This window comes from Arvicanthis niloticus, chromosome 15, assembly GCF_011762505.2.
Source record: "Arvicanthis niloticus isolate mArvNil1 chromosome 15, mArvNil1.pat.X, whole genome shotgun sequence".
In the NCBI taxonomy this organism is placed as follows: domain Eukaryota; kingdom Metazoa; phylum Chordata; class Mammalia; order Rodentia; family Muridae; genus Arvicanthis; species Arvicanthis niloticus.
Window position 1 is genome coordinate 52,108,610 of NC_047672.1, and position 23,819 is coordinate 52,132,428.

Here is a 23,819-nt window from a genome sequence, read left to right on the forward strand (position 1 = left end):
TTTGAAGCAGACTGACTTAAAGGACACAGAATAGACCCAGAGTTGAGCAAGCATAATCATAACAACTTATTAATGGCCTGCTTTAATTTGCTAATTACTAATAGCCAGTGATTGGCACATGGTCAGCACATACCCAATTAGCCTACTTCTGTGAAGCATAATCAGAAGCCAATTTAGCAATTTGTAAATTGTTCTTCCCATAAAATTAGGACAATTTAAAAATGTACACAACAGTGAAATTATGAGGCTTCTGGATGATGGTTTGACTGAAGTCAAAGGTAAGGAATTTGTTAATGATAAGGAATGTTACGGGCACGGAGTAGAGATGAGGCACACTTTCTCTTATAAAACACAAGAGCTTAGTTTATCAATGATGACAATTAAGAAAAGCTTAAAAGCTCTTAAAAGCTATACAGAGCTAAATAAACCTTGTTATATCTGAAAACCATAGACAATTAAGTTTTTTGATGATAGGTACTGTCCCCATGTGTTTCAATATAGAGTAAGCAGTGTACATTCTAGTCTATAGGTTTGTTTCCATTTGTATACAATACAACTTAGAGACAAAACAGACACCCAGTCTTTATTGGTTTAATGAAGAGCAGATTTCTCTTTTTAGTATTTCACCTATAAATCTGTGGCAAAACACTTAGAAGGTAGCTATTAAAAACTGTATTTGAGCATGTAACATACCTTCTAAAATTTGTGAATATTATTTGTAATATAATTGTGAGATCATTTTTAAATTCCAAAAAGGTAATAGCATTTAAAAAAAAAATCATACCGAAAGAAAACCCTTACAAATTTGGTCTGTATATAACAGTCATAATTTTATTGCTAAGACAAAAAGTAAACCAACCTATTGTTGTAATCCAGAATCTCCAAATCTTCAATTGGCTTTTAGGTGGCTGTTTACAGTGATGGTTCACTGACACATCTTTGTCGGGATCCACCCGCCATGCGTCTGGAGTACCAGGAGTTCAGTTTGCTCAACTACAGACATGCGCAGGGCAGCACTCAGCCATGCAATGCAAATGCTTGCACGGTGTTACTAATGTACATCCAAGACCAAACAGAGTGTTTAAGGAAGCAGGCAAAACAAACCAGGAAAAGTTACTTACTCTACAAGAGATTATTCCTTGAAACTATTTATCACGTCACCCATAGCCACACTGACACGACATATACATAGAATTATCAAGCACTGAATCTATGCTTCCTTTGCCATATTCTTGTTTCAAGGTGAGTATATGTCATTTTCTCTATTTTTCCCTACTGCCAGAAAAGCCAGGAAGGTTATCAGCCACTGTTCTTGAAAACATACAACACATCCGTCTGGAAGCAAAGCAGTATTGTTGACTCAAATGCCACTCGGGGTGACGGCTCAGGCAGGATGGTCACTGATGACAGGGGACCTGCTATCTGCAGGTCCATCAAAGACACACAATGAAGCAAAGTACAACAAAGGGAAAGAACAGGTCACAGCTTCTGAATTTTCTCCCAACTAAATAATTGTATCCTGGTGAAAATTCAATTATTTTGTATCCACTTAGGAGACTAAATAACATAGTAATAAATAAAACCAACTGTGAGAAATGTAACAGAGACGCTTAAGTTCTGAAACATCGCTTAGATTCACACAGACTCAAACAACGCACTTCTAAGTTAACCATTTAGAAGGAAGAAAACAATCATGACGATTTTGGTGGATTCCACTTTCGTAACTCTGTTGAAGACTGCTGGTCAGGCTCCGTAAGATCTCTCCCTGCCTCTGTGAGACAAGTAAGTAAAGCTCAGGAGGCAGAGGCACTCAATGATGGAAGGCAGCATAATGAGTCAGAAGGACCCATCTCCAGAGCCAGTCCAGGGTGTGAGGGGATGGCCAACTGCTCCGAAGGGAGGCCTGAGTCAGGACTTGGTGCCGTTCCCCCCTCCTCCCACCCCATTCTCTCCATTCCTTTTTTTGTCACATTAGGCGCCACACATTGTGTGTCTTCTTCTCCTTCTTCTCTTCCAATGGTAATGATAACTACGGATGAGAGTTGGCCTCTGCCCTTCCTTCTGGCCTTTTAAAGCAAACATACAATGCCCTTGGTGTTTTTCCAGAAGTTTTAAGGATCAGACATAGTTTTACCAGAAACAAAATTCTTCATATACTGTAACTGTGTTGGTTTCTTTGTTTAAAAGTATAGATTTTATTTTCAGTAAATGATACAGGCTACACATTCTAGTTATGATTCTCATTATCCTCATTGTGATGTTAGAGAACTAATGTGAAATAATTTGGCCAATTTCTGTTGTGAAAGGCCAGATAGTAAACATGTTGGGCTTTGGAGGCCATATGGTCTCTGTCTCCACTTCACGACCCCAGCACTATAGCCAAAAGCAGCCACAGACATCATGTGATCTAAGAAGTGGCTATGATCCAAGACAATGTTATTTATGAAAACAGCTGGTAGGCTGAGAGCTTACTAATCCCCACTGTAGAGGAATATGTACACTGCATTTTATGGGATTAAAAGAAAAAAACCACCATTTGAGCTTTTCAAGGAGATGAGAAAGAGAGGGTCATTAGAGTGTCACCATGACCCTAATTCTATTGGGAGAGGGTCAGGGTGGGAGAGGAGAAATGACTTAAGAAAGTGAGCACTAGGCCTAAGGGAAAGTGGACAGCAGAGACATTTGCAGGCATGGGGAAGGAGACCAAATGTTCCCTCAGTCCGTCAAGGAGGCCAGTTCAGAGGGTTTGATGGTAGGCAAGTGAGGGAGCAGAACGGTCGTTCTTACTCCGTATGCCTATTACCACTTTGTGCTGGCCATTCTTTTTTCTGTGGATGGGTGAGTATGGGAAGCTCTAGTTCTGTTTGGTTCTACCCTTTCTTGAGTTTCTCTTGATAAAAGACAGTCATAGAGAACATGCTGCCCCACTGAGTCCTCTCTCTTCCCAGCAGGGGAAGCCTTCCTCAACACAGCACAGGAAGGATGTCAGCCTTATGGGACTCACACTAAGAAACATGTCTTCTTGATTTAAACCACATTATTCAACACAAGTTTCTAGGCAAAAGGATTTGGCATCTATCTATTATGGTTTTGTCTCAATTGGCCATATTTTTATATGGGAAGAGGATTGTTATTACCAGCACATTCTTGAGCTCTTAAAAACAAGGATGGGACTGATATGGGCATATAAAGAGACAGGAGTAGAATGCCAATAGAAAAGATATTGGCTGAGTTAGCTCAACAACAGGGAAGTCATGCCTGCACTGGAAACCTAGCCAACTACCTAGGATTATTACAGTTACAGATCTTACAGACCTAAAACCAATTTACTAAATTAGCACAATCCCTAACTAACTAAACATCTGACCTTATACCTAAGGTCAGTGTAGTTCTCACCTTTAATCAAGGAAACTTCTCTTTGTAACAGACACAGACGACCCATTAAAATGTAGAGCTTTGCAGTCTACTCCCAACTAGTACATCCACGACACAACTCCTGCACTTAAGACTTGATCCCTGCAGAAGAGGGCTGGAAAGATTGTCAGTGCAAGAAAAACAGGAAATCTGTTGTGAATTGTCTTTCTTAGAAATATAAGCTACACACATGAACTCTAATCAACAAGACCTAAGCAAGGATGCTACCAACAGACATGCTCACAAGAAAGGGAAAAATCTCATGAGGCTTCAACCCTAGACAAAGAACTATAGGCAGCTAAAAAAAGCTGAGAATAGGAGAAACTATCAACTCTCTTCCCCAGGCAAGAGCATGCCAACTGGTTATCCAATACCAAATGGTTAGCCCTGAAAGCAAGTTCATACAAGTAACACTATACAGACTTGAGTATGTTGAATTTAGGAACACACACACACACACACACACACACACACACACACACACACACAGGCAACACTTAAAGAAAAGGAGGCCATGAATTTGAAAGGGGGTAGATGGGAGGGTTTAGAAAAAGAAAACAGAAGAGGGAAATGAAGCAATATATATATATATATATATATATATATATATATATATATATATATATTTTCATTCTTTATTAGAAAGGATTTATTTTTAGAATTCCATACCAGAGAACATAATCTACAAAAAACTGTCCCAAGGAGTTCACATAGAAACAATGTTTCTATGGTCAGAAGCACAAGAAAAACATGCAGAGCGTAAGTTCTCAGATGATTTTTAGTGCATTTTAGTACCTGAGAAATTATGTAGGAAAGAAATGACAAATATTTTTTCACAGTGCTTTTTTTTAACCAAGTAAAAAATAGGGAGCAATTTAGTCACCTTATGCCAGCCAACAACTTATATCACCGCATTAACAATGTATAAAAATGAAAATAAAGGATTTTTTAACAATGTTTGGCATAACATTGATCTTAAAATATATTTACACGACATGTTATGCTTTTCTATTAATTTTTTCACAATGCCTTTTCAATTCATTCTGCTGCTCTTGACACATACTAAGCAGTATATGGCTCCATGCTACTGCATAACTTATTCCAGAGTAGTTGACAATCTGCAGAGGAAAAAAGATAGCCAGCTATCTTGAAGACACAGGAGAAAAAAATGCCCCAGTTTAAATTTAAAAACATCTTAGAGTGGAGGTGTGTATGTGTGTATTTGTGTGTATGAGTGTGTGTGTATGAGTGTATGTGTGTGTATGTGTGTATGTATGTTTGTGTGTATGTGTGTGTATGTGTGTATGTATGTTTGTGTGTATGTGTGTGTATGTGTGTGTGTATGTGTGTATTTGTGTGTATGAGTGTGTGTGTATGAGTGTATGTATGTTTGTGTGTATGTGTGTGTATGTGTGTGTGTATGTGTGTATTTGTGTGTATGAGTGTGTGTGTATGAGTGTATGTGTGTGTATGTGTGTATGTATGTTTGTGTGTATGTGTGTGTATGTGTGTATTTGTGTGTATGAGTGTGTGTGTATGAGTGTATGTGTATGTATGTTTGTGTGTATGTGTGTGTATGTGTGTGTATTTGTGTGTATGAGTGTGTGTGTGTGAGTGTATGTGTGTGTATGTGTGTATGTATGTTTGTGTGTATGTGTGTGTATGTGTGTGTGTATGTGTGTATTTGTGTGTATGAGTGTGTGTGTATGAGTGTATGTGTGTGTATGTGTGTATGTATGTGTGTGTGTATGTGTGTATTTGTGTGTATGAGTGTGTGTGTATGAGTGTATGTGTGTGTATGTGTGTGTATGTGTGTGTGTATGTGTGTATGTGTGTATGAGTGTGTGTGTATGAGTGTATGTGTGTGTATGTGTGTTTGTGTGTATGTGTGTGTATTTGTGTGTGTATGAGTGTATTTGTGTGTATGAGTGTGTGTGTATGAGTGTATGTGTGTGTATGTGTGTTTGTGTGTATGTGTGTATGTGTGTGTGTGTGTATTTGTGTGTATGAGTGTGTGTGTATGAGTGTATGTGTGTGTATGTGTGTATGTATGTTTGTGTGTATGTGTGTGTATGTGTGTATTTGTGTGTATGAGTGTGTGTGTATGAGTGTATGTGTGTGTATGTGTGTGTGTATGTGTGTATGTGTGTATGAGTGTGTGTGTATGTGTGTATGTGTGTGTGTGTGTGTTGGGGGAGTATAAGGAAGGGAGACTGATAAGAACAAAGTTACACGAGAAGTCTGTAATGAAACCTCTTACCTTGTATGCTAATTCACAAAACTAATATGTTAAAAAAAGATGAAAAAAAGAAATATCACTACAACAAATTCTACCAATTAGAGATTCATTACAGTTAATGAGCACTGCTTTTAAAATGCAAATACCGTCTGGGAGTGTTTGCCTATTAGTCATTCACTAAGTGAAGTAGTGGAAAAAACAGGGGAATGGTCACACCATTAGCTCTATTTAAATCTTCAGTCACATTCATTATACAAAGCAGTCTGGAAATCTAGACAGAGAATGGCTTTGAAATCTGTCAGAGCACCACCCAAATCGTTTACTGCTTCAAGACGTTATGTAAGTTACTTAAATGCTTTCAACCTCAGTTTCTTCATCTGAAAAATGGGTATGATGATACTCATGGTAGGTGGCTGTTACAAGGCTCAACGAGAGAAAAATGACAGATACTAATTGTAGACAAGCAACAGAGTTGGAAGTAAATGCAATAGTTTTAAGTGTGTCACTGCTATCCTACCTCTGCTGTCTTATCTTTAGTTCAATCAATGAACTGAATGTCAGTGTTCTCTCTAAATCCAAACGTGGTAACAGTAGGAGGTAAGGTCCTGATTGTGCAGGAGGGTGAAATGCTCATGAATGACATTACACTATTACAAGGGGCCTGTGGTGGGAACATGCTTGGCCTAGGAGTGGCACTATTAGGAGGTATGGCCTTGTTGAAGTAGGTGTAGCCTAACTGGAGGAAGTGTGTCACTGTGGGGATGGGCTTAGAGAGCTTCTTCCTAGATGCCTGAGGATGACAGTCCGCTCCTGCTGCCTTCAGATCAAGATGCAGAACTCTCAGCTCCTTCTACAGCACCATGCTGTAGAAGTATGTCACTATGTTTCCTGCCATGATGATAATGGACTTTCTCTCTAAACTGTACGTCAGCCTCAATTAAATGTTCGCCTTTATAAGAGCTGCCTCAGTCATGGTGTCTTTTTAAAGCAATGACAAACCTAACTAAGACAGGGCTAAAGAGGCTATTGTTCTCTCTCTCCATCATGAGAGAATGTTCTTATATGGTCTGCATAGTATAATGCAAGACCTCAGAAGGGCTTGTATTATACTATATAAAGTCAAATTATACTTGTAAAGTATACTTGTAAAGTCAAATTATCCGTCAATAATTTGACTTTATACTTCTCAGTCTCTAGAACTGAAGAATAAGATTTTTCTTATTCATAGGCTACCCAGTTCATAGTATTTTGTTATAACATGCTGAACAGGAACAGATAGTTAAAGTAACAAAGGGCCATACACTTTCCAAGAATAATATGAGGTAAGCTTCCTTAGATTCACTCAACAGAGGCAGTGACCCTATTAGAACCCATACCTGCTAAAGATGCCATTTGATTCTATAACATACTCCCCATATGTCTTACAAATTGAGTTAAGGTATCCAATCTAGCTGAATATACATCCAAGTCTCTTATAGTTCAGTTTAGTTCTTCCTTTTTCTAATTTTGTCAGTTTATCTGTGTGTTAGAGCCAAGCAACCCTAAATGCTTCATACACGTTATGCCCAGGACTCTGGTCACATTGTGTTGACAAACATTAAAACCTAAAGGAACCATGGATGGGAGAAGGTAAGCAAGGACGGCTGGAATGCAGTTAGCAAACAAATGTAAGTAGAAGTTCAAGCATATCAGATGACACCAAAGAACATAGTAAATTCGAACACCAAAGTTATTAGCAGGACACAGCAGCAGTGAATAGAATACGTGGGATACTGACATCATTCTGGTGACAAAGTTAATGTTCAACAAACATCTGCTGAATTGACTATAGCAAAAGGAACAAGAAGAATGGATTCTAAGACTGCTCATGGTGTTGAAAAAGATGAACATGACGTCCTTAGCCCTCCTGAATCTGAAAAGAACCACCTCACTGGGATGGAGAAAGGTGAGAATGAAACCGCAAGAAAGAGTCACAGTACTTACTGGAAAGAAACAGGTAAAATAATAAACCACTCTATGTGAGGTTTATTGACCATGGAATTCAGCTCACAGCACAGGGGACAGCAGAACTAACCTCTGCCAGCTCTGGGTCAGAAAACCCAAGCCAGGAGGAAAGCCTTCAGAGCTAAGTGCAAAGACTGCTGCAGAAAGGAGATCCATCTGCGTGCGGAGTGGAGACTCTGGAGAGAGCTGCTGCCAGTCATGCTTCTCTCCTTCCCAGTGTGTGTGAAATTCTGGGAACCCCATCCGGGATGCTACATGTTACTGAAGATTTTAGCATCACCTCTGGAGATTTTCAGTCTCAGTAATAAAAGAAATTAAGAATGGACTCAAAAGAAAGCCTGAGGACAATTTAATTGTAGTTTAAAAGAAAATTTCTGGGATAGGCAAGCTGTAAATCTCAGTAGGCTGGAGGCTGGAGGTGGAGAAGAGAGAAAGCCACTCACTCTCCTTGTAAGTGGCTGCGGGGCAGAGAGGAGGGCACAGCACTCAACCTCACAGTGATGACAGCAGCAGGCAAGCATCCTGGGAAGAAAAAGTACATTCTCTCATTAAAGAGATAAATATTCTTCCTATCATTGAACATGGCTTTAGTAAGCAAATCTGGTTTCCTGAGCACTGGCTCCTTGGCCAGCTCAGCTGGGTCTTCACCTAGGACACCGATTCTACTCTTTTGATGAGAAGGAGACAGTTTTTCCTTAAAGGGCCTTTAGTGCTACTAGAACACCCGTCTGGCAAGAAGGAAACCAGTTTTTAGTGAGACCTGTTATTAAACCTAGGGTGGGAGAGCAGGAAAATTAGCACTACCACATCCTCGATCTCCAGGACCCCTCTTCCCTCCACAGACCGAGTAAGCGGCAAACACATGGATTCCCGGACATACTCATACTCAGCAAAGCTCTGGGTTGTTGACAGAAAATCAGGAAGGATCCTGATAAGAAAGAGAACCTAGAAGCAAAGGAAAGTAACAGACACTGCACCAGCCTTCGATGCTGAAAATCATTTTGGGAAGTACAATTACCCTATTTGCCAGAGAGGAGGCTGTAGCTGGAGAGTGGGGGAGGGGCAGGTACTGAGGGGAGAAACCTATATGACAGCTGAGAACCCCTAAAGAGAGCTGACTCTTGTTCAGGAATATGTTCCAGCACTGAAGACATTTGGGTTTAACTCTGAGCAACACAGAGACTAAGCCGACTTCTTCCCACCTGCAAAGACAGCTGTAGATACAACACGGAAGGTACTGGGACTACATTCATGCCAGCAAGAAAGAAATACTAAGTGATGGCATTTTTTAATTTTACTAGATTTCATATTTTTATTTTAAAAATTTAAAACTCTTTAAGATTTAAAAATATTTCATTCTATTTTACTTGATTTGAGTTTTCGTGACTGTTGTTTTTGTTTATATTTTATGTGATAATTTTCTTTATTAAATTTCAAACCACTTACTCATATACTTCTCCCTTATTTATAATTTATTCCTTCTTTTTACTTTCTTTAGTCCCTCTTCTTTTTATTTCTTAATTATTAATACCCTTAGATTAAAGAAACAGAAAACAAGACAAAAAGATTCCAAACTACATTTAACCTAACAGTATCCTAGCTCAGCTGAAAGAAAGCACGGGAGTGCTTCATCATGGGTCGTGTCAACAGCCTGTTCTTGTCACTCATCTCTGCTTCATCCTTTTAACTAGTGGGAAGGATCATAAGCCCAAGTACAAACTGTACACCATTTGAGAGGTAAACAAAGACTAAAAAAAGGAAATATGCATCTCAACAGAGAAATCACACAAAGACCAAAAAATAAAGTCAAGCCTCTATGAACCTCCAAGGCTTCACAAGAAAGTTCTAGCAGAAACAACAGTAGTATACTTACAGTCAGGTTCAAGCAAGTCCTGTTCCTTTGGTGTTGAGTCACCACCTCATATGGCACGCAGTAGGCTGAGCACCATGTGAACTAGAACGGGAGACTCCTTTACAGAAGTCGTATTCCCTAGAACATTCCCAAACACATGAGAGCCCATACAAAGCGGTGGTAGAATAATACTTACATATGAAATGCTGTGAAAAGGCGCTAGATACAACACTCACACGCTTCTTCAGTAGAGCCTTTTCCCTTCTGGGTTTTCTTTTTAAGTTCATAGCAGAGCTACTCATAATAATGGCTGGCGGCAGGGACCCCAGAATCCAGCAGGGACCCCAGAATCCAGCAGGGACCCCAGAATCCAGATCTTAATCAGGATCACTACACTTAATGGAATTCAAATATTAACTATGAGTTTATTGGATCACAAAAGTTATGAGAGTATTTCCTGAAAGTACAGCAGCCTTAGGCTGGACAGATGGCTCAATGGTTAGTAGCACCATCTGCTCTTACAGAGTTCAATTCCTATCACTCACACTAGTTGGCTTACAAATGACTCTAACTCTGGTTCTAAAGATCTCAGTCCTCTTCTGGCTTCCACAGATATAAGCCCGAGTGCACATGCACACGCATAGACTCACACAGACGCACACACAGACACACACACAGACACACAATAAGTGGCTGGAGAGATGGCTGAGAGCACTTGTTCTTCTATCAGGTTCACAATCATTTGTAACCCCAATCCCATGGGATCTGTCATCCTCTTCTGGTCTCTGCAGGCATATGGTGCACAGACATACACGTAAGAAACATCCATATTCAAAATAAAATTGAAACACTATAATAAAAATCTTTAAAAAGAACCAAAATAAGTTGAAAGTACATCATGGTTTTAAGAGTTGATGATTACATATACCCATTGCATTAGATTATATGAGAAGCAAAGACACATTAGACATAATGACATGGCATGATGTGATCACTAGAATTCAGCTTAAAATGCAAGGGAATTTGGTTTTTAATAAAGATGCTATATTTGTCATTAAATTATATACTTTGAAGTACAAAATAATGTCCTGAATATTATAATATGCAATATTATAATGGAGATTCTCACATAAGAAAAGGCATTTGGTCGCCATAAGAATTCATGAAGGAGTCAGGCTTGGGATCAGTGCCTATAATCCCAACAACTGGAAGAGGGTTGCTTGATTTCTATCTCGTGCAATACAGTGAAATCACAACTTAAGAAACAGAGTGGCACGGGAGACAGAGAAGAAAATGAGGAGCAGGGTGCAGGAGTGGCCATGGTAAACATGGACATTTTTGAGTAACCTAAATCAAGATGTCTAAACTATGAAGTGCTGGGAACTGGAAATAGAGATAAAGCAGTTACAGACTATGTAAAATTGCTGTGTCAATACAGATCTTCTTTAAATCAAACACTGAAACTTCTGAACTAGAGACATTTTCCATCCCCCTACGCCATAGTAGAGAAACAAGGGTGTTGATGACAGAATTCAGGGGCTAAAGGGGAGGGATTTGGTATTAAAGACATTCAGAGGCCCTTACTGCTGCTGCCTTGTGTTTCTTTAGAAACCAAAACCATTCTAGCAGCCCAGGAAAGAAAAAGAGGAATCATGGGCAGAAAGCAGTGGACAGATCATACTTTGGGAACCTGCTGCTGGCAGATTCTACTTTAACACCTAGGAAACTTTGACTTGAGAACCACAGACTCCACACAATCAAAACTGTAGGAAGATTAAGAGTGCCAGCTAACTAAGAGCTAATTGATTCCCTAGTGAGAATGAACAGGTGGGCTATGCGAGCTGTCTGAGGATTTGCTTGCTTGCTTGCAAAGTGGAAAGCCAGAGAAAGAGGAAGGTTTGTTCTAGAAGGTTCCACAAACCAAATCACAATCAGCTAATAAGTACTCAATCATGCATCGACCTCCGCCTCACTCCATCTAGATTAGATGTAACAATGATTGTTGTCCTCCGTAAGAGGAACCAATGCCCCTTTACAAGTGTCCTCCCTCTTCTCTAAGTCATTCCACACATCTGCAGTACCATCTAGACAGATTCAGGTACAGGCATTATACTTGCTGAATGCTGCTCCTGTGAGACTAGGGTCCCAGGAGGCCAGCAACACGCTTATTTGACTTGCTCCAATAGCTTCAACGTCGTTGATATAGCGAGTGTACCGCGGAGGCGTGGCAGGCCCTTACTGCGGCCCGTATTTTATGCACTGCAGCAAAGGCTCCCGAGGTCAAGAGGAATGTGACATACAGGAAAATAAGATTCTGATCAAACTATGGTTTAGATGAGGGAAGCTGAAGGGGATGTAGCATGACTGCTTAGAGGAAATACGCTTATTAATAGCACTTCGATCTAGGTGAAAAGCAGAGGCTGGACAAAAGGCTTACAGAGAAATCAATGAACAGAGCTTTCACCTCTGGTTTGACAAGGATTTCTGCAAAAAGGGAGGATGGGAGCCCAGCTCCACAAGACTGGGAAACATCTCCCAGAAGTGTGTAAAGGTAGAATATAAAGGACAAGGAGCCAACAGTGACTCTGAAACTGTATTATGAAAACTGAAAGGTCTCTACTCCGTATTAAAATGAGAGACAAGATCCCACTGGGTTCTACACTGTTACAGTGAATTTGAAAACAGGTGGCCAAGATACTAGAACTCTGGAAGTATTCTTACTTCAGGCCATCACTGTATTTGTAACTTTACCATTGATTTAGCTAAATTTAAAACACTAACAAGTTACAAATGCTTTCCCCAAAGCTGCAGTATTTTTAAAATTCTAAACATAATTTGGAGCTAACCTATTACTTCTGGTTATCCAAATTATGTTTCCCTATAAAGTAGTAAGTTAGTATTTTATTTCTGAAACTATGCACACAAGTCTATCTGTATAGAGGTCTGTCACACAGATCCTGCTTCCAAAACAGTTTAGTCTCAGAACGGCAGGATGCTGGAGGCAAAGGCAGAGAAGACCTGGGAAGCACGTGGTGCTAGAGTTCAGCTTGTACCACTCACCTACAGATAGGGTAAAGAGAGACTGCGGTCACCTCTCATCTAAACTACACACAAAGTGCGCTGAGAATGAAAGCAAGGGACTGGAGGGGCTTCAACTGGCCCACACTGGGGTAGAATACAGACAGACGGAGTACAGAACTAGGACATATTGACAGACACAGAGCCACACCACAAACCCCACTAACCCAAACAAAAAAATTTTGGGCTCCACTTTCAGCTTTCCAACTCACTGACCCTACTGTGGTTCAGACCATTGTCCTTTCTTGTCTCCTTTCAACAGACAGACCACATTTCCTTCTATCTATTCTCCTGTTCTCTCAAGCCCAGATATTGATAGTCTCTCTACTGCCCATCTTCTAGCTAATATAGCCCCATCCTGCTTGGAATAAAAGCCACATTCCTTTACAAAGCTGCCAGGTCTAGGATAATATGATCCTTGCTCATCTCTTTCACTGCTCAGCTTCATACCTGTCATCCTTCTAACTCCAACCTCAATTCTAAATTCCAGCCCAAGCACAGCTCTCCATTTCTCAAGAATGTTGCCTCTGAGATGGGTCATTTCCTCCATAAGTGCTTTTCTTTATAATATCTCTTCCACAAAACATAAAGTCAAAGAATATTAAAAAATGTACATGTGTGCATGTATGTGCATGTGCCTGTATGTGTCTGCATTTATGTACACATACTTGAGTTGTGTTTGTTTGTATCTTCTATTCTATGAAAGATAGTCTGGCAGTACAGCACTGTCAAGCTATTATATTCCCATTCTATTTTCAGTAGGGAAAATAATTCTATTTTCACTGATTTTTTTTTTTGATCAGCAAAATTTGTATTTTAATAATCTTCTCGGCAAACAGGCCACTCAGAGCAAGACACAGCTATCTATAATTGATCTGACCTAGTTTCATTTTACAAATTAGACAAGATGGATACAACCAGCCTGTCTTTGTAAGGATTAAACGAGACCCTATAAAGTCTCCTCCTAAAAATCAGCAAACTACCATCTCAAAGGAGGGCAGTTAATCTCTGGCTCAGCTTTGCCAGTGAGTCTGTGGGTCTACACAAGAGATTATACAGGAGACATTCAGCTATTGTTGTTGCTGCAGACACAGAAGGTCAATAATGTGGATTAGCTAGGATTAAAGTATTATTTTCTGATTAAATTTGTGGTTCAAGTTTCTAGGTACTTAAAACAACTGACCTTTAAAGAAAGAACATACAATTTAAAATGATTACCAAGGAAATGGTGAAATAATAGATTTTAAAGTTTTACATACTAAGGGAAAACATCAATATAAGGTATACACACGTAAATGGAACTGATGAAAATTTTGTTTTTATTATATATGGAATAGAATATATTAAATCATATATGATATAAACATATTTTCTTTGAGAAGGTAAAAATAAGACAATATTTCATAAATACCTACACATTTCATGCGTATACACAAATAGATGATAAAAGAAAAAAAATCATTAGAGAGAACCAGAAGAAAGATACAGGAAAAAATAATATCTGAAAACAAACGTGGAAAGAATTCCACACTTTGCTTTGTGTACTTTAATGGTTTCATTGAGAGTCAAAGAATTTCTTCTCATACTACTGTGTTCTTAGAAACAAGCAGAGAAATAAAATAAGGAGCAGAAAATGAGAAGTTTATAAGCTATGAGACTAGAAAAATAGAGTAATGTAAATAAAAATGTCTTAAAATGAACTGCTTTGCCTATTGTGACAAATTATATTTATATTTAAAACTTTATTTTGTACTAAATTGTATAGTGTGAGTCACCCTTCAAATTACAGGGTTAGAAAAAATACTTTGGCTTTGACAAGATGAACATTTCAAGACAAAAATAAAAATAAAAAATTTCAAATGATAAGAACTCTACATTTCTATCTTAAAAATAATTTCCTTGATCATTTTCAATTACTTTATTTCAGATGTCAATTTTCCCTCTGAACTTAAAAATTATAATGTCTCAAACCCAAAAGCATTATAGAAGAAGAGTAACTGCAGTCATCAATAAGAGTTCACAAAAGAATCAATACAGAATTAATATACAAAATACTATTTTCATATAACTCATTATAAATGTAATGGAAAAAAACTGCTATTCCCCAAAGCCAGAAATAGAAAACCTGAAAAACACAAAATTCAGATATATTTGTACACTAGAATATTCCATAACAATGAGAATACAAAACTATAACTGCACATAACAGTATGGATGACGCTCACCACAATACTTTTCAGTGAGAATGTCAGAAAGAAAAAACCATAATTACATAATTCCACTCACTTGTTTTATTTATATAAAACAATCTATGCTCAGTCCTCCCAGTGGATGAAGCAGTGTCTTGTATGGCACTAATTTACATTTTCTGAATAAGTGATGATGTTGAACATGTTTACTGAGTTAGAACTCAGTGATCTTTAATCGGATTCTAATCAAATCATTCAAATCTTTTGTCAATCTTTTAAAATGTACTTTTTTATTAAATTTTGAAAGTTGTATATTTTCTGAATACAACCTTTTTATCAGATACATTTTCTTCCAATCTGAGATGTTTTTCATTTTTAAGAAAATCATTTGAAGAGATTAATTCTGACCAAGTCCAATCTAGCCATTTTTTCTATTATAGCTCCTTCATTATTTTATAGTTATTTCATTATTTTTAATTCAATATTTTTAATATTTTAATTAAGAGTATACTGCAGGGCCACACTTTGTTGTCTGTGCTTATGTTAATCAGGTTGAGGACTATGACTTTACATGTAATACCACCACCAGTGGTGATCACTGTGTGAGTTCTGGACTGACTCGAAGGGAGGATCCTGTGAGCAGCTGAGAAGACAGTCAAGGACACAGCTGGAGGGGACGAGCAGTTTATGGGCACAGAAGTCAAAGAGGGGGAAAACTTCCAGCATAGAAGTTTAGGCTGACAGCGTTCTTATGGAGACTAACATACTAAAGGTTACTGGACTTGACAGTGAAGTCAGCAGTGGCCTCTGCACCGTGAACTTCAATATAATGAGGAAGACAGAAGGCAAACAGCATTGCATGGACACTAAGCCTGGATCCTGATGCAAGAGTTCAAATCATCCTGCAGAAAATTTTAGCAGTGAAAATGAAGCAAAATGTGACACTAAAGGTTCATTCATGACCCCTGTCCTGAAGGAAAAAGTAAGGCTGACAGACAGGCACCCTGAGCTGCTGAAGCCAGGTGCACACAGGCAGAATGAGATCCCAGCATGAACCGACGTCATTTCCCGCAAAGGAGAAATAGAAAGGAAGAAGGAAGTTAGATCTCAGACATTTGAGAATGTGACCGTGGAAGTCCTCTACAGCCGAGCTCTATTTTTCTGGAAACATTGAGAAGATCATCATCTACTGAAACAAAGAAGAGAAGAGACCGGAGCTGTGGGGCTCAGGGAGAGAGGGTTCAGGTCAGCACTGTGAGAAAGTGATGGGCCAGAGGCAAATGGATATATATTATGGTATTACCAACGAGCTCTGCCATCCTCACCAAGAATCTATGCTTGGAAAGTTTAGTATTGCTGTGTTCTCTTTCTTTGGCTGCCAAGACCCCATCCCCCGACCCCCTGCACTCCCCTTAAAGCTGCAAATAAATGAATGGTTTCCTAAGTATACAGCACTAAAGGTTCCTCACGGCACTTTTACTTATACTCTCTTCCAGGCTTGTTTTCAGAACCACACCCTGTTTGGTACGTACAACAGGTTTCACTCTACACATGAAGAAGTGGAGTCCTACCTATAGAATGGCTCCTCTGGAATGTTCAGGAGCTGGGACTTGAATCCAGATCTTTCCTCATTTGAATTTCCAGTGAGTACTCTTACTGTATCATGTTGCTTCTTCCTTTAGACCTCCCTTGCAAGCCTTATCTGAAAATGTGCCTCAGCCATTTCCTTCAGAGCTTCGAGTCCACCATGCATCTTGCTCCATGTGGCTTTCGGAGCACCTGCCTGTGCTCTGCAGAGGCAGTCTCCATAGTGATGCCCTCACCAGCATATGAAGCTGCAGGCTCCTCAGATGGGGAAGATGAGTTTGGTGCACATCAGGCAGGGTTCAGTTGACTTACAGGAAAAAAACAAAACAGAAAAACTTCTCAAGCTGCAGTCATGGTTTGCTCTTTAGGCTAAGTCTGACCGGATTCTTTGGCTTTTCCTAAGATCTGTGGTAAGGCTTAAGTAATCCAGAGAGCAGGAGTGTGAGGAGGCTGAGAAGGAAATGGCTGCCGAGTTCTTCCTTTACGACATGGGCATGTAGTTTTTAGCGAAGTCTGGCTAGCATACCTCTTGCCCAGAAAGACCTCAAGAATGGCAGTAGCCTGAACATTTCCCATCCTCTCTTCATCGGAGTGTTTCAAATCCCCAACTAAACGGCAGTCTGAGGTTGTTTGCATAAAAATCACCAGTCTATGATAAAACCTTCCAAGAAACTTACAGCTGGCACCTCTATTCTGTCAAGGGTGAAACTTTGTATTTTAGTGTTGGGCAACCAGGATAAAACCTCACAATGGGTGCCTAACACCAATCTTGCTTATCTGTGCACACAACGGTTACACAACGGTTTTCTAATTCAGCTCCCTCTGACCTTGGGACAGTTATTTCACTACTGTAGACTGTGATGCAAATTAAGGCATTTCTATTCTTATTCCAAAGTCTGCTGCATAAAATAAGTGTATGCTTTTCAAAGTCAGCTGACAGTCTGACTCTGAGGGCTCCCTGCAGCCAGCCTGCTCTTCCCCAGCCTAGTCCAGCACTCCAACTCACCCAGAGCAAATGTGAGCTCTCACTTTTCAGAGTTTCTAATCTCAAAAGGCAGAATGCTTGGCCGCCTGTTTATAAAGTGGCCCTAAAAAGCTGACTCACCTTTGTTCTACAGAAGATCACCAAATTCTTAAACACATTAAAGTCGGCCGAAACATAACTGTAAAATTCCTACTATAAACGGTATTTTGAAGGTACATCTTTCAGAAGTTAAATCATCTTGAAACTGGTACTTTTTAGTTAGCACTCTTTACAAAAACAAACACTGTAGCAGAGTACCACATGTTTCCTAGAGCTAAATAATACTGCAAAGCCACAAAAACTGTACAGAAATTACAGTGATAGTTCCAGTTTTATGCAAGAAAGAAAAAAAAGTGAATACATTTAAGATGAAATTCCTTTTTTTTTTTAGGGTCTTTTCTGTTATATTTAATCCACTTTCACACAGTTTTTCTTAATTACACTACAGCTGTCTGGTAAGGCACAACTGACCACTTCCATCATGAAAACAAACTGTACCCCGCCATCTAAAGTTCTTGATTAAAAAGCAAATGTTTTTGTGAGTGCAGAGAGAACGGTGCAGCTGCTCCATTTCCCGAGGCGGGCGCCTCTACCCCATTCAGCTGTGAAGAATGGCAATGACTGTAAATTGTTCTTCCTGATCGGTTCCACAAGAAAAACAAACCACACGACTTTCAATTTTTCAAAGCCAATTTTTTTTAAGCCTCCAGTATGCTGGAAACAAGAGTTGTGTTCTTCTGACTCATGGCCTTTGATTTCTACATAAACGTCCCGGTATGCATGTAAAAACAGGTCCCTGCAGGATACTCACAGACTGTATATATTAACTTACCAGATGTACCAGAAGATAGAAAGTCCATCAGCCTACCTTTTAAAGCAAGATACTATTTAACGGCTTAAACTGCCTGTGACTAAAGGATGATGGCAAGGAACGTACTGTATGCAGGGAGACATTAGGGAGTCCATGAGAAACTTCAGCACGCTTACAAAGGCTACAGCAAGTGTTTGTGAGCTTGTGCTTAACGGGATCCTTAAGAACCAGAATGTAAAAATGAGGTTGAAGCATATATTTGCATTTTGCCACCAAATTGCTTGAAATCTGATAGGTAAAATAGTTGATAAGATTTTTGTTTAAAATCTTCTGGATGTTCCCAATTTATTTAGTACAGTCAGAGAGTCACTGTGACTTAAAGTTGGAGACTTCAAAGTATGTTTTAATTACACAATTACACACACACACACACACACACACACACAGAGGAATTTAAACATTTTAGAGCTTATGCCTCTTTATATTTATATAAATCATATATATTTACAAACATGAGATACTGTACGAATACATATACTGAAAAAATAATGATTGCCATCTAAGTGTAAAGTAATTTACAGATGTAAGTTTTAAGATCTCTGTGTACATGTGCATTGAGTAGAGACCCTAAGGTGCATTTCCTCCTCCTGAGCATGGGGTCCTTAAGTAGACTGTGGTTACTATCAGCCACACTCTCCATGGTCTGGACACATTCCTTGCTTTAAAATTCTACCCTCAAGTCTACTGTGTCTATGTCTCCTCCTGATCTCTCAGCACGCACGTGTGTGTGTGTGTGTGTGTGTGTGTGTGTTGTCTGTCTGTCTTTCTGTCTGTGTAAGGCTTTGTATATAACCTCCCTCACTCGAATAATGTTGCAGTGAAATGTAGATCTGACAAGTGAGCACATACATGAGTTTCTATTTCAGTGGGAAAACTGTCGCATGTGATGATCTCTTTCTCACACAAGACAACAATCTCCTGATTCAATACACAGGTTTCCTGTGAAAACAACATCCTATGTCTGCTAGAGTGATTGTACCTCCATATGTCACAGAGTGATTGTACCTTTAACCATGCTGTCACCCAGCCCTCCATATGTCACCTACTAAATAATAACCTTTCCAGACTGTCTCGTTTACAAACTGTTTCTGTCCTGAAATGGTGGCTAGATATACATAGGCAAAGATGATTCTTGTCATCTATGGTCATTGATGATGGCAGTTGTAACTGAGACTTGTGAATAAGACAATGCAACAGATATTTAATACATACATTTTGGTCACAGTTTATAAGAAGTTGGCTATAGAATTCTCAGAAAATCTTTAAAAACTGCCAAAGCTACATACAGAACACACATATATACTTTTTATTGGCCATATTTTTCTGTGGCTGTTTTTTGGGCTCCTTTGTGGTTCTTTTTCTTCCATTTCCATTGCTATTCTCTAGGGCTAGACTTTCTTATTCATCTCTAGGGGATCTTATTCAAAATTGTAACTTGGAATATACCAACATGTTTCTGACTATGAAAGCAATTGCTAAGAAAACCATTTTCTTGGGTTACAAGGCCATTTATTCCATCTTGCTGGCCATTTACTTGGTTTCTCCAACTACAAGTCTCCATGGCAGGTAACCTCAGCGCTTCCCACAGCACCTCCTTATCTCTCTGCAGAACCAGCCCTGCTTCCGTGCATGCTCACAATGGCAGGGAATCACCACGTAGTGTGCTTTATGCTCAGCTCATTAGCAGTGTCTCCCAAACCTGCCTCTGGTCTCCATCGCCTTTGTTCACTACCTCCTATAAATAGTACCAACTTTCAGACTCTCTAGTCCCAGATATATATCTATTAGGCCAATTTCCTCATCCTTTTCTGAATTAATGTTGCAGCCATAAAGAACATGCCATGTTATCATGGAAATGCTACTTCTTTTATACAAATTTACTTCCATGTACCTCATCTGCTTTCCTTCACTTTCCTTTATTCTGTATGGAACAAAAGGAATATTCCACAATAAATCCCATCAGTTGCAGCCAGCATGCTACTAGGTCAACGAGTTGCATACAAAGTCTGTACACTTTAAACTGTTGATTATGGGGAAGAGCTGATTAGAAGAGGAGAGAAGAGAGCAGAAGCACATGGGAAGAAGTGGTGGTCCAGGAATCATAGTCCAGAAAGCAAACCACAAACAGGAGAACTGGGAGATTCAACCCAAAATACTCTTCTAATATATCAGGTGAGAATGTGCGAAATCTCATCTAAAAGGTAACGGTGGACGTTGTATCTATTTTCTTTATTAGCGATGAAGGCTCTCACTGTTTCAGAAAGACTGTTTTTGCTGTTTTCCTGAGATACAGAAAAATACAGTTTTGTAGCCAATGATAAATTTTCAGTTAAGTTTGATAAATTTATAAGAGTACTAGGTAAAAGAAACAGATAATAAACAACTAAGCAAACAGAATGAAGAATCCAATCCAAAAGAGTTCAAAGTCTCTTACCTTCTGAGATTACAACCAAGAATAAAAATGCATTTCTTTATAGTAACTTTATAGTAAGAGGGAAAGTCATAATGAAAAGAAGGTGCAGTGAGAGAAAGAGGCTGATATTTATATATCTAAGGGATGCAGCGTCAGGACATGAAAAGGCCCGGAAGTATACATGCAGGTGAGAGAAGCAGTGGGTAGAGCTGGAGCTGGAATGTTCAGGTCTCATCGCAGCCTCGCCTCCTGCAGTGCTGGAATGCTGGGCGAGCGAGGTATTTTCAGTACTTTCTTATATAATCTGAATGTATAATAGCAATGTCTACCTCAAAAGCTGCTTTGAGGATTAAAGTCATAAAGAACATCATTTAGCCCCAGGTATAAACTGTAATGCTGTTAAGCGGCGTTGGCTGCTGAGGCCAGTGTGGCCTGGAACTGCTCACTATGCTACAGAAGCCATGCCAGCCATGGAGGAGCCCTTGGAAAGATGTTCATCAAACTGTATGAAAATGCTGCTTTCTGGCTATTCCACACTTGAAACCAAAATAAACAAGCTTAGCAATGCATAAGGTTTAAGCCTATTTTAGGCTTAGAACTTAATTTCGTGGAATGCTCACTATTCACAAAGAATAGTAGAAATCATCTCTGGGGCCACACCCTCACGGCATCTCTTGGGTAGAAAGATTTCAAAAGACAGGGCATTTTTTGGAGTCTGCAGTTCCCCAGGCTGGAGGCTACGTGAAAGCAGATGAGCAGGAATGATTATGAGATCCACAGGACGGAAAGCTCACTAGACACAGTAAGGGTTTCTGTTGGGCTCGCCAGTGTCACCAACATCTAGATCCGTGGCTGGAACATGACAGGACCTTACAATCTCAAATAAATGAATACTGTGGCTTAGAACGAACTGTCCGAATCTTATACAAATGATCAAATTCAGTTTTTGGAAAATAAAATATGGGGCTAATTTTTAGAGCAACAATACCTTTGTGTTTACGTGATGAACTGTGTTTAGCTCCAATGCTAGCCAGTCACAGTATCAGGAGGAAAAAAAATTAACTGGAGAACCTATTGATTTCCTAAAGAAGGCTACATGTTTAATCAAGCCAGCACGTGCACCATTCAGGAGAATAATTCAACAAGAAGTGTACATATATACTACACGCTCTGGAGTTCTTTTATTATAAGAGGAGCATCAAGTATCCTCTAGACTTGTACCTGGTGAACTATTTCTGAGCTACATGAAATCTCATTTTTTTTCCATAAGAAAGTTTTTGAAATCTGAGGTAATATTGGTTTATTAATCAGACAAACTTCAATGTCAGACACTAAAAGTTTCATATCCTAATGTAACTGCTGGACTGCAGATATAAGAAACAAACAGTATGCTACTGTGCATGCCTGGGATAAACAATGACTTGTGTCAATATATAGTTTTAATTGATTGGATTAACCATGCATATATCCTGGGAGGAAAATGGGCAAGTGACTTTTGCTGCTTCTTTGCAATGCTTTTCCATTTAACCACATGTAGTAGCCAATCAGTCATGGCTACTATGTTTGGGTTCTAATGTGACTCCAACATAAAAGCATGTCCCAAAGTACCAGGTAGTCTAGCATTTTTATATGCATGACAGCTATTTCCTTGACTAACAGTTGGTAAGTGTAGTTCGCCCCCCCCCACCAAAAAATCCCAAAGATATTAAATATGAGAGGAATAATTATTTCTGTAGTTTGCAAGAGGGTGTTTATTTTCAACAGTTCAGATACTTGTGTGTTGAGCAAGTAAGTTTGAAAGAATGTAAAGTTTTCCTTTCACTAGCAACCCTTTTTGTCTGCTCTGTCTTTAAGAGTAAAACTCAAATCCATTTTTCCCCTTGGCAAAGGTCCCCATGTGGAGCAGCACTTTTCTCTTGTTATTGCTGACTGTCACTACTGACCTGCTATCCATCTGGGTCACTCATTTGGTAGGTTAAGTGTGCACAAATTCTATACTTCTATTACTGTTTAATGATCTGTCTCCATGGGAAACGGAAAGCCATGTAGATGTAGGCAGGGCTTTTTTTTTTTTTCCCCTTTTCTTTTGTGTCTGGCTCACTATACCTATATACCTAGACCTTGGTCTAATTCTTACCAGAGAACTAGAGTTCAATACATATTCATTAAACACATACATGCATTTTACAAATTATTGTTTAGAACAAAAATCTGAGTTTCTTAAGGTCATATGAATTTATAATCCTCACTACAGGCCTAAGTTAGCACCTGACATAGAAGTGGAACTCAAGAAACAGTTAAAGGGTCAATTGAAATAAGTATATTTTAGTATCAAAGCAATTTTCAATATTAAAAAACAATTTCAGGGCTTTAGTGTTAGTTATAAAAATTATACTTATTAAAACCATTTTCATAAGTATTTTAATAAGAAAGTACCACAAATATAAATTTAATCTAAATTGGAGCTTTTTCTAAATTAGCAATAGCGTGATTTTACTAAATATCATTAGTATTCAGGACTGGAATATTATACTAGGAACTAAAGAACACTTTGAGAGAAAGATTCCAAGGCCAGATTAAGAATATGGCAAGTACAAGAAAGTAGCTGCATAAAGAACAAAGTGGTCAGAGGCAGAATATGAACAGCAGGGAGCAGAAGTCAGGGTTTTTCCTCAGTTAGACTGCTGTGTTCCTGTGTATGTGAAGAAAGATGTGTGTTGTTGGAACTAGGAAAAAAATACTGCAAATACAACTTCGAATTTTACAGGCAAAAAGCTAATACATCAGGATTTATTCATTCTTAAAAAAAATAACACTAAGAACTGGAGCAAGTTAGTGTCCTTAGTAGGCAGTGATGGAGGGAAAGTGTCAGGGCTGAGGCAGGACCGAGGGGACATAACAGAGAAGGAAGGAAGTGATTTCACAAGAAGTAGTAGGATACCTTCAGAACTGAGAAATTCTAGAAGCCAACATCAAAACCATTGCTAGGAAAAAGGGCAGGTCCTCTGGCAAAGACATCTGAATTGTTCCTGAATGTATACACTGAAGCACAGATTATAAACACTGACGTTGAGTAATCTTACCAGGACAGTGGGAACGTGACTTCATTGTTAAAACATGCTGCTACCAATCACTTCTGGCACTGCTG

General features: G+C 39.1%; 1 protein-coding gene across 1 annotated transcript in view; it reads right to left on the reverse strand.

The window, feature by feature from the left end:
- Umad1 (UBAP1-MVB12-associated (UMA) domain containing 1) overlaps positions 1-23,819 on the reverse strand; it is a 157,168-nt gene that overhangs the window by 45,596 nt on the left and 87,753 nt on the right. The window lies entirely within an intron of this gene.